Genomic DNA, 13,114 nt, shown 5'->3' on the forward strand with positions numbered 1-13,114 from the left:
CTACAACAGCAGAAGACTCCACCGGGTACCACTCATCTCCACTACAAATAGGAAAAAGAGGCTACAATTTGCAAGAGCTCACCAAAATTGAACAGTTGAAGACTGGAAAAATGTTGCCTGGTCTGATGAGTCTCGATTTCTGTTGAGACATTCAGATGTTAGAGTCAGAATTTGGCGTAAACAGAATGAGAACATGGAACCATCATGCCTTGTTACCACTGTGCAGGCTGGTGGTGGTGGTGTAATGGTGTGGGGGATGTTTTCCTGGCACACTTTAGGCCCCTTAGTGCCAATTGGGCATCGTTTAAATGCCACGGCCTACCTGAGCATTGTTTCTGACCATGTCCATCCCTTTATGGCCACCATGTACCCATCCTCTGATGGCTACTTCCACCATGTCACAAAGCTCTAATCATTTCAAATTGGTTTCTTGAACATGACAATGAGTTCACTGTACTAAAATGGCCTCCACAGTCACCAGATCTCAACCCAATAGAGCATCTTTGGGATGTGGTGGAACGGGAGATTCGCATCATGGATGTGCAGCCGACAAATCTGCGGCAACTGTGTGATGCCATCATGTCAATATGGACCAAACTCCCTGAGGAATGCTTCCAGCACCTTGTTGAATCTATGCCACGAAGAATTGAGGCAGTTCTGAAGGCAAAAGGGGGTCCAACCCGTTCCTAGCATGGGGTACATAATAAAGTGGCCGGTGAGTGTATATACACATACACACACAGCGTGACCTAGGCTGGCTTAATATACGGTTAGTTTAAGGTGACCTTTGCCTCTATAACAATACGGAGTTATATGAATATGTTCACCACTGATTCAATTTTCAGACCCCTAGCCCCTGTGTTCCCTGCTATAATATTTTCAGTCAGAGACTATGCTTATTATCATAAAAACAATCAAAGGTTCAAGTATAGTTGTTGTATATTCAGTATAACTTTGTTAAATTGTCTCATACCAACAGAACACATGCTAATTATTTGAATGTGTTATTTCCGATGGCTGCTTGCACTTACAACCATTTAAAATCCTCAAAACATCCTGAGGAACATAAGAAAAACTTAAAATCAGCCCTATGCAGCTGTCACATATTAATTCATGGGACAGGCTATGGCACCAATATGGAAGGGAATCTTCTTTGAAGTAAACTAAACAAATGTTTTCCATCTTAAGAACTGATAAATGTACCTAGATCAAAAGAAACCAAGTCTAAAAAACGAGTTCGGCAGTTCAGCAATAGTAACAGCAAATATCCTGTTACGGTTCTGCATGTTGAGCTAACAAATTGGCACTATCTCATTGAACCAATAGGATTCATATCCTCACTAAACTGCATAGGGCAGCCGAGGGCAGAGTAAATTGCGGAGACCCGCACACTGCCATCCCCACTGCGATACATACTAAACTGTTGAGTGATAATGACCAGAGAGAGGGTGAAGAGGTGGATCAGGAGGTACAGCGAGATTAGGCCCAGTGCGGTTGCGCTGTGCCAGAGTGTAGTCATGCGTCACACCGAGGCTGTTGTTCTGTTTAGTCCCTGGAGTGAACAGGACACTCATGGCTCCCTCTGATAACTTGTCTCACCATGCAGATGAGCCAAGACTTCCTCAGCCCACCAGATTTCCACACACACACACACACAGACAAACTTCTGCTGTAGATGCGTTGATTTATACCTAGTCAAACACGCACGTTGTTTGCATACTAACACAGTCACAGACTGCACTACAATCCACAGTACCTAACATGCTTCCTTCAGCTTCTTCTATCTCAGATAGTTTGGTGCAACATATTCTGGGATTCTTTTGGTCAAGAACTAGACACTTAGACAATAAAGGGCAGTCTGATATTTAAAGTAAGAATTTAGGGGCAGATAAAGTTAAAGATAAAGTTAGACGAAGTAGATTATTCAAGGATACAGTGTCATAGTCAAAACCAGCTCATTCGATTCAGAGACAAGACAGGGGCGAAAAGAAGGTTGAGTTCTACTCGAGACCAGGACCAGAAGAGGATCGATATACTCTAGACAGAGGGTCAAATCTGGTCAAGACAGAGACCAGAAGAGAATCGAGCCAACCAAATCAATGACAAGACCAAGAAAATATATGTTCTTGGACTCCAACACAATGACCAAGACCATACAAAATATCTTGATTTCCTCATAAAAACTTAACTCCTTCACTCCTGGAAACTACTTAAAATCCAACCAATCACATTGGAACTTTTTGTAAAATATGCATTAAAAAAAGTCCACAAATGTTGTGGGGGGTTATTTATACTTGGACACTTCATGCCTTTTTAGTAATACAACAATGAAAAAACAAATGTAAAAGTTTTCTAAGAGGCATTTTAGATCCATTCACTCAAATCACCACCTGAGATGGTTTGAAACTTCAGGAGATGGTTTGAGATGCATACAAGACACTAATTTTAAATCACAAAATTTAAATGCATAGTTGGTGAAACCACATATGCAAACTTTGCAACTACGTCAGCTCATGGACATTTTGGAGCCCCACAATCTAAATGTGAGTGTGCAAATCATGGATAAGATACATGGACATTGAATGATCGGCAACCACATAAACTTGCCATATGGGGTATAAAGAGTGTCAATAGAAAATGTAACTCATGAGGGGTAGACAGATTTATATACATCTTGCATAGATATATGTATGTGGCCAAGTGTAAATGGAGAGTGCATACTTGATCAGATAGCAATCCGAACCCTGAGGCTGGGACTGGGTGAGACTACTGTGCCCTTCTGAAACAGTATTGGCTTTGAAAGCCTTTCATGGGGGAACATTCTACTAGCTTGTCTCCTTCGTTTAAAAGGATTCATCCTCTTAGAGATTGGGTGACCCTGTGTCACTTATATAATCTGTTGAATTAAGTCTCATAGAGACATTTGCTTTAAATTCCACCTGTCATCCTTATGCGCTTCTTGACAGTTTAAGGTCCCAAATTTAGATTCCGTTTCTGCAGCCGTTGACCAATCTCAACGGTCGGACACGTTGTGTTCTAAGCCTAAATTAAATGTCCTCTTTTTTGAAGACCAGATTGTCTCTTTAGCTATGTCTCACATTATTTTTTCCAAAGCCCCCTCTATTTAAAAAAAGTGTTACCTGAAGTGTGGAAGATCAGCTTATCCCGCAAGCTGAGGAACGCTCCTCTAATCCTTACCGTCGCTTTTATTCCACCGCAGAGCCAGAGAGTGCCAGTCCCAGCAGAGCAGACCTTTTCATGTTCCCCTGCCCTCACTTTTCACGCCGTGCCCTCCGCTGGCATTCCACAATCCCCTGGACAAAGAGAGCAGGAAAGCTCTATTGTATTACAGAGCATCTAGGGTTACTTCCTAAGAGAAGTCTTAAGGAAAAGAAATGGTTTGATAAGAGCAAGGTAGTCATCCTCAATCAGTATTATGCAGAGTTCTGCACAAAAAGGTGATGAAGCAGGGTTATCAGAACTTTAGCACTAAATCCGGCAATATTTACCCTTTATCACAGCACTTTGGTGGGTTTTAACATTCTTAACATCTGTCCTACCCATTGTGAAATGTTTAACTCTGAGACGTATGATCAGACGTGACAATTACACTTACGCATTTGGTTGACTGTTTCATCCAAAGCAACTTAATGTGCATTCAATGTATAAATCTTCGTTTTGCGGGAATCGCACCCATGACCTTGGTGTTGCTATATTGCATAAAAATAAATGTTTAATCTTGTTTTACTTTTTTCCCAGTTAAAATATCTAGAAATGCTTGCAACAAGATACATTTACTCAAGACTGCATTTGATGAGACTTTTTTCTAAATAATGAAACTTTAATACATGTGTATTTTGTTTTATTGCATTGGCAGATTTGTGTTATAAGCAAGTTAAAAACATGTTTTAAGGATCTCTTTAGATATTAACTGTAAAACACGACAAACAATTTGTTGAGTAGCACCATGCTCTACCAGTTGAACTTCCGAACTACATAAATAATAATAAATAAGTGACTTTATAATTGTCCACATCACCCACACTGGCTCTCCAATGACCCAATGTTTTGGTGTATGATGAGAAAGGAAGAGTTTTCATATTTAATTTTGCAGGATCTAGCAAATAACCATGTCCTCATTATTTTGGCCAAGAATGACTTATTAGCATTCATGGTTTAACATCATTCCATCAACAGTCAGCAGTATAAAGTCAGATTACTCTATGGAACCCTTTCTCTTTAATTACAGTGTGGACAGATTTTTTTCAAAGGTGAAACTATTCCCCTGCTAGGTGTGGCTTCTGTTTATGAGGAGACTGAGCTCTCTTTTTTGTGGCTTTCATGTGGCAATTAAATCTGTCTCCTAACACTGGGTGGCGGGAGGTGCTAAGACAAGCAAACGTCTGAACGAAGAAAAAAAAAAACTTTTGGCTGAAGGCTTTAACAAATATAATTAATTACTCCAGACAGGTATGTATTGAAAACATTCTGATCCAAGCCTGTGAGCCATTTAGATCAGTGGATATATTCAAATAAGCTATAGCAAAGACACAAGAAATTAAGCCAAATGTTTCTTAGAAGTTTTTAAATGTAGGAGGAAAGAAAAATGTTTTCATGTTTTGTCTAAGGATGTTTTAAACCACATTTACATGACTGCTGAATATGGGTTTAGGAGTCGTTAAAGAAAATCATCATGGTTTAGTAGGGTTGAGCTCTATCAGCATTGTGGCATAACGTCGATTACCACAGAAAGTTATTTTGATTGGTCCCTCTGTATGAACGAATGTATGCATGCATGTATGTTTGTATGCATGTATGTATGCCTTTATTTATTTTTAAAAAGCTAAATTGTGGTTACAAGAATGCACTTACGATTAAAGTAAATAGGACTAATGTTTTAGAGGTTTTAAAAGCATAAAAGTGAATTGAAAGTTAATTATTTGAGCAGTAAAGCTGTCCTAACCATCCCTTTGGTGAAATAAATGTATATATATCATTAAATCATTTTCTGTGGTAATTGACATTATGCCACAAATACTGCTGATAGAGCTTAACCAGTATTGAATGCATTGCTTTTTTTAAGCATATTTGTTTGGACTAAAACAGATATTTGTATATATATAAACAGATTTGAACACCCAAGTTTCTTACTCAAATTACCCACACACAGAGATTTCTCTCCTCTAGCACATTAGCAATTCAATTGTTCTTCTCAGAGGGGTGGGGTGGGTGGGGGAATCCTGGAGTCTTCTGACACTTCCCAAATCAATCACGTTGTTTCTACCCTCTCGACAGAGATAAGGTGCAAAGGGAGCAAAAATTCCACACCATTAGGTCACTGTAAGAGAAAGTGTCTAGACGTTTATTTGTGTCTCGTGTCTCTCAGTCTCGCTTTGAAGGCGCGGGGTGGCCCCTCTGTCAGGTGTGTCCTGACGGGAGGAGGCGTGGGGCGTGGGGTGGGGGGTCTGGATCAAGGTGTGGTGCTTGGGCTTTGATGTGGGGCCTGTCATGCTCCGTTGCCTCCTGATGCTTCTTGGCTGCCGTGGTGTCTACAGCCGCAGACCAGGTAAACCTTGGGCCTCTTTCCACACACACACACACTCATACCGCTGTCCTTTTTTGTACGCTGTGACACAGGAGGTGCTGAGCTATTGAAGGGGTTACAATGCACGTCTTGTTGCCCAGCCTCCCACATTTCTCCATTCTGTGGTTACTGAGAAGACAGCTATGCAGTAATTTCAGAGGTATTATGCCCCAGGCAATAGGCCCCTGTAAACTTAAAGGGAAAAAGGTGTCTCAGGTAAGAATCAGGCTGAAGGCTGCGTGATGAATTCCCATTATGACATTTTATTCTTCGCATCTCTCACCCTCAAATCAAAGTGCGATTACTCCACTTGAGACACGTCAACATGTCCGCGTTTCAGAAGCAGGTTAATTTCTTGCCAGTCTTTATTCTATTATGATAACCCAGATGGCAGCTGGAGAACTTAATTCCTCTTATATTTACCAAGTATGAGCAGAGCTGTTATGAAAACCAATGTGCTCTGAAGTTGCGGTGTCCGTTTTCGCCACATTGCTCCGCAACATCATGCATGAGAGACTGCGATTGCGGTGTGCATGTGCAGCATATGCTGTGGGCGGCCTGGAATGTGCATGACTGGTGAACACACACACGCGCACACACACACACACACACACACACACACACACGTGCACACGCGCACACACACACTGCTAACTTCAAATACTAAACATCAAACACCAACACTGTTTTATGCCATTGTAAGGTCATTAATTCATTTTGTTTTATGAATGTTTAGGATTTTTTTTCCCTAATACAAGCAAAATCATCTGCCAATAAAAGAGGACAAAAGAGATACATTCAAATTAAATTCCCTAAAAATTAGTTTTAAAGGGATAACTCACCTAAAAAAGAAAATTCTACCCTCGTTTACTCACCCTTTTGTCACTTCAAACCCTTAGGATTTTCTTTCATCTGTGGAAGACAAAAGAGAAAAATTTGTGAACTGTCTGAAAAAAAGGACAGATATTCAAATCATTAATCACTGAAAATCTTGACATCCACCCAAGCGTTCATGAGAGCAGTAGCAATGTCTGTTTTGTGAACAAATCATTCTTTTCGGGTTCTCAAGTTCAATTCACTGACTCAAAGGTCTGGTCACATCAGTTAACAATTCACTGAAAGTGAGATTATCAATGAATAACAATTTCTCACACAAAACTGGCTTCAGAAGAAAAGTGAGACCAGCCCAGTGTTCAGAATTTCTCCTTTATATATGTTTGGAATAACATGAAGGTTAGTAAATGATGACAGAATCGACTAAACCTTAAAGGTTATCTTGTAGATTGTACAATACATTTTATAAAATAAGGCAAAGATACAGATTAGGAAAAGGATTTTTTTTTCTCTCCAGTGAAGACAAACAACACACCAACACTAATGACAGTACCTCACAGTTTACATTGTTATCCTCTTTCCAGGGGTTGAACCTGTGCCCTTTGGCATTCTCATTGTAATGGTGATAATTTCCCATCAAGTAACTAACTTCAGGTTTTTCACCTATAACCTTTATGTCTGCACACCTGAAACTTCAGAATGACAGTGACACTTCCTTTACACAAACCCACCTTCAGAGCTACATGCACAGTCATTTCAAGTTTTGGGTCTCATTTGCATGCGATTGAACTCAAAACTTTTTTGAAATTCATAAGCCACAAATATGCACTTTTCACACACTCCCATGCACTGTTTAACTGCTTGTAACATCACACAGTTTGGCTAACAATAGTAAAACATTTCTGGAAAGTCTTTACTTGGAAGCTGCATTAGCTAGCAACATTTTTGCTGTTCGATTACTATAGCATTAGTAAAATGTAAATCAAGTGTATTTTTAAATCAATGTCTGAGCCCTATAGTGAGTAAATGCTTTTACTGAAAGCGATTCACCAATTCAATTAAAAGCTATTCTTTTCCTCAGGTTCTTAACATTTGGCTCAACAAAACTCTCATTGACTCTTACTTATGTTTAATGCAAAAACAGCACGTTGAATCAACCTGTGGTTAAAGGCTTGTTTTAACCTGTGATTAAAATTATTGTGAAAGCACATACTTACTGGAGCACACATGCAATTGAGACTGCAAGGTATTTATGCATCAGGCCTAATTCACACATTTGCATTTACAACAAGCACTGTGCCAAATGAAATGATTTTCTCATAGACGTTGATGGACTGTACCTACAACCTTTGTATAACTGAACAATAAGGTGTAAATGTTGTGAACCATTTCGTTTTACAGTAAATGTTTTGTTTTCAAGAGTGACAAGGGTTAGTTGTCACACTTCTTACTGTGGTGAGTATTTCTCAATGTAGGCTTATAAAAAAAAAATCTATTTCTGTTTGAGCATATACTATACCTAAAGGGTGCTATAAAGGGTAGCATTAGCTATAAACAGCCCATTATAGACTTTCCAGCAAGATATATACAATAAAACAGCAAAAAGCTCTGTTTTTGCCCAACAAATATTAAATAAGTAATAAATAAAAGTATATGAATAAATATTTAAATAAACTAAATGAATACATTAAAATGAAGAAAGAAAAAAAAAAACACACGTGAAACTTGCTCCAACCTGGTATTATTGAAAAATCCTAAAAAAAAAAAAAGATATGCTTAAAGATATAGCCCGAGTTGCAGCTAGTCCTGGTTTCCTGTTTAAATGTGCAAGTGGGGATTGTTAAAGTATTCCTGGAGTATAGTGAACATTAAAGGTTTAGACTAGTGTAACAGTTATTAAAATATCCCCTGTGTGTGATATATGTGTGTGTATTTTTTTGGTTTTTAGAAGCATATGTTCCAGTATTTTATGTGTGCGAGAAACATGTTTTATAGTATTTTTACAGTGCATTTGAGGCGAGTGTGTTAAAGCATTTTCAGTAAATGAAGTGTGCGTAAGTGTTCAGAGAGTTGCACTAAAATATTGTGTGTGTGATGTGGGCATGTTAAAGTATTCTCTCTCTCTCTTGCCTTTGAATGGTTCAACACTTCCTGTCCTACAAGCCCTGCCTCCACACATTGTGTAAATATTATTTTAGCAAAATAATAGGCAGTTAATAAAGTTTAATTGATCTGTGCAGCTCTGCATGAAATCTGCACCAATCAAACAGAGCCTAAAATCTAGACCTTATCTGCTAATGTTGATTTTCTATTTAGTTTTGGTTTAGAATAAATTTATGCTCAAGGAAGTGGGGCTTACTCCCTTAAAACTGCAATTTCTGCTGTGAAACAACTGTTGAATTACTGACACATATCAGTCAGTCAAATCTAAATTATACACAAAATTTATACCCAAGTAACTAAAATGAAAAAGGTCTACAAGCATCTAGAAATCCAAAAAAGCTTCATCCCTACAGTTCTTGTCTTTGGGTTAAGGATTAAATCCTATGCGATTCCACCAGGTATGAACAATATTTTACGACCACTAACATTTGCAACTTTCATTTTTCTTTTTGCTTTCCCACCTCTCCAAAAGATGTCTGTAAGATGAAAGCACTGCGGCCGTCCCTTATCGCTGTCTTTTGGAGCTCACCAAAATATGAATAAAATGTAAAAAAAAATATGGCAGTTCCACGTACAGGAGAAATAGCATTTGGGATTATAGTTCTAAGGACAACCCTGACTATTCACACTTGGCATTAGCAAGACAGCCTCAGTACAAGAAGGATATTTTTTATTCCTTCAATTTAACTTTAATTACTCAAATCTCTGTGAGGGCACACAAGAAAAGCCCAGGCATTTGTGTCAAGAAGATTACCAGACTGCCCTGCCAAGTCCGTGCGTCGCTGCATCGTTAGATAGAATTCAAATTCAAATCCGGGCTAAAGACAGTGCAGCTGTCACCCCCCTGGCCTGCAAAGCACCCCTTGGATCAAAAATTAGCTGTCCTCCTCTGCCTGCTTCTCATCTCCTTCCTCTTCCCCCCTAAGGACCCTAATCCCTCTCTCCTTACTGACTGTGACAGACAAAATAAAGCCATAAAACCCTCCAAATAATTAGTAATTAAAAATAAAAAATGTTTTCCCTTTCATTTTCAAGTCAGGTATAGGAAGAGCCGCATAGGTGTCAAGGGTGCTGATTCCTGTGCCACAACGAGACCGCATTTTCTTCTTTCCAACTCATGTCTTCACATGCACGTAGATACATTTGTCCACATTGGAGACACATCAATCATGAAACACGCATGCAGTTTTGAGAAGTCACTAAGTCGCACCAGGCTTTTAGCATGACAAATTTTAATCGCAGTGGTGGAATGTGCCGATGTTTCAAAGTGACACAGTCGGGAAGTACTTTGGTCTCATCAGGTTGGTGAGAAATCATTCTACAGTAGTGCTCTCTTATATCTAAAGCACACTTACTGTTGTGTGAATAGGTGCTCAGTTCACTTTTATACATTGGTGCGCGCAAATAATCTTTTCGCCACTTTTATGAATAGAAATACCTGGAAAAAGCTGTTTTCCAAAAATCTCATTCGCAGTTTCCCAGTGGAGGATCCCCCGTGGAAGTACAGGACTCGGGCACTATAGGTGAATCATCTACTGTAAAATAATGACATATTTGTGATTTATACAATAACGTTCATTTTATTTTAAAAAGTGCATTTATTTGATCAAAAATAGTAATATTCTAAAATATTATTACAATTTAAAATAACTGTTTTTCTATTTACATATATTGGAAAAAGTAACGACGTTACTGTGGTGGCAAATTTGAAATTTCAGTAGCCCAGTCTTCAGTCTTCAGTGTCACATGAAAATCATTCTAATTTGCTGATTTAATGCTCAAGAAACATGTCTTATAATTATCAATGTTGAAAACATTTGTGCTGCTTAATATTCAGGATTCTTTGCTGCATAAAAAGTTTAAAAGAACAGCATTTATTTGAAATATATATTTTTTGTTACATTATTAATGTTATTCCTGTCACTTTTTTATCAATTTAATGCATCCTTGCTAAAATAATTAATTTCTTTCAAAAATAATTGATCACTTCTGTTTAAAAGGGTCAGCATGTATAATAAGCTAAATATTCAATATTGAATACAGAATGTAAAATATTGCAACAATAATTATGCAGAATATACGGCTACTTTTGAATAGCTGTCAATGGAGAAAGGTGTTTTATAGAACCAGATGTTGTAGTTACAGCATCTACCAGCAGGGGCTAACTAATCCACACTAACTAACCAAACCTTCACACCTTGATAGGTGCAAGTCTATTGGGACAGCAATTGGTCAAAATGCAGAGCCTACTACTGAAATACAGTTAAAGTGAATTTATACCAAAAATACATAGATTTTCAAAACAACAGTTCGGTTTCAAAACCTAGTGAGCTGCCTCACTACAGACTGCTTACATCTAAGGCAGCATTCTACCCATTCATACAAACTTGTACGACCTCACTCAGTGTCAGGGGTAGGTCATTCGTACAAATTCATACGATTAAAATACGTACGATTGAGCAAAAATCGTACAAATTTAAAATCTAATCTAATTACAAATCTAATTCATACGAATTAGCCACCTTGTAAAATACATACGAATTGCTGTGAGATCGGATTGGAACTTCATAAGTGACAGATTTGGAATAATACTCTAAATAGGTAACAAATAGCATTGCGCACTGGTATTGGAACTAACAACTGATTTCTAAAGAGTTTGACAGTAGCATGTTGCTAAGCTAACAATATGATACAGAGCACACTCAAATATCAGCTAAAATAATCTATTTTTAATTACACTGAACTATTTCATAGATATTTTTCAGCACTGAATGAAATATAAATATATAAAAAAAAATCCCTCACCTCGTCCACCATCTTGATTTATTGTGTCACCCATCGTGCCGCAATGCATTCTGTGATGTCCTTCTGTAAAAAGGATACAAGCAAACTTAGAACTTAGCTTTTGGGTCACGATACTTCTGTAAGCAGCTCACTAGGTTTAGGGAACAGAGCACATGCCTACTTACTCATGACTATTAAGTTTGAGGGATTAGAAGCAAATGGCACTTATTGGTCTTATTATTCACTTCCATTAAAATAGCTAGACATCATGGCCGTAGTTCCTCGCTGCTTTATAACGCAGAGGCTCTGGAGTCCCTCACCCCAGGGACGGACTGGGGCTAAAAAACAGCCCTGGACTTCCTCCCAAATAGGCCCATCCTCCAGCCATTCGCCCCTAGCCACTAGGATGTCCTGATACTATGCCACAATACTGTAACCTATATCAGACAAGGTATTCACAGCAAGTAATATCTCAAAAACAATGATGACAATTGGGGTTTTGTTTATTAATGAAGCCTCAGTCTTCAAATAAAACAAAACAAAATTTACAATGCCATTACATCTGCATTGAAAATAAAATACAAATAATGAAATGTCACTGGCTACAGAAACCCTAATTACACAAACTTGTAATTATAAAACATATAGTTACTATATACCAGGGGTCTCCAACCTTTTTGTGTGCGAGGGCTAAAGGGATAAAATAATCTAGAAGGGCTATCCTCAAAAATATTTATTATACATATAACATGGTGGTGTTTTTTTTTACCTTACCTTTACCTTTACTTTTAACTTTTACTTTTTTACTTTTCACCATCATATGCGAAATAATAAAATATCTTGATATTCTCAACAATTCCTGAAAAAATTGTAATATATATATATATTATTCTCTAAAAACCTATTGTAGCATAAACATTTAGTATAAATATTTAATGCAAAATAAATAAATAAACTGCCATAACTTCTAAACAAAAACATTACTGCATTACATTTAATAGCCTACACTTATAGGCCTACATGACTATTAATATAACAGCATTTTTAATATGAATACAGGCACATTTCTGCCAAAAAATTTGTTTTACTAAGTTACAGTTAATTCATAAGTTGTGGAGTGAAATGTCTTCTAACTGGTTTGTTCTTGGAACAATGTTTCACCTGTTTTTTTGCGTCAAGATGTTGAGAATATCAGCGCTGTTTAATCTGGCTTTTAACTAGCTTAAATCACAGCCATCTGTGGGTTTATAATAGAGATAGAGAATTCTGCGCTGAATTGAAATGCTTCTCAGTGGATCGCGCAACTCTGTGTAATAATGTTCGCGTGATCGAGATCAGTCCGCACAGCTGCTTCGGCCGCGATCGCAGTTTTTTTGGGCCGAGCTGATAATGCTCGGCGCTGGCATCCAACTTAAAGGTGTATTGCTGCCACCTACAGTACTGGAGTGTGAAACAGATTAGTGGGGGGAAAAAACAGGTTATGACTGCATGTGTGGCGGGTGGTGGGCCGGCCCGCCGGCCGTCCTGGAGTACCGGCCGTTCTGTGATGCTCCAGATCACACAGATGGCCAGTCCGCCCCTGCCTCACCCCAATCAATCAGGTCTTTTAAACCCCATAAGAGTTTCTGCAAAACCAGATTATTAGTGCCGTGGTTTGGAATGCTATGGGCAGCAGCTTGTTTTTCTACTGGAAGAGCACCATACATGTGCTATAATTGATTGGCATTCTACAATTACAGGAGCCTAACA

The 13,114-nt window shown here is 38.3% G+C and overlaps 1 long non-coding RNA gene across 1 annotated transcript in view; it reads right to left on the reverse strand.

The window, feature by feature from the left end:
- Window positions 1–13,114, reverse strand: part of LOC130070619 (uncharacterized) — a 120,301-nt gene that overhangs the window by 57,104 nt on the left and 50,083 nt on the right. Inside the window, exon 2 of the long non-coding RNA XR_008803898.1 lies at window positions 3,141–3,314. This is a non-coding gene — a long non-coding RNA (uncharacterized LOC130070619). The remainder of the gene's footprint in view (window positions 1–3,140; window positions 3,315–13,114) is intronic.

The sequence above is a fragment of the Rhinichthys klamathensis genome, unplaced genomic scaffold (genome assembly GCF_029890125.1).
Source record: "Rhinichthys klamathensis goyatoka isolate OS25496 unplaced genomic scaffold, OSU_Roscu_1.1 h1tg000412l_1, whole genome shotgun sequence".
NCBI lineage: Eukaryota > Metazoa > Chordata > Actinopteri > Cypriniformes > Leuciscidae > Rhinichthys > Rhinichthys klamathensis.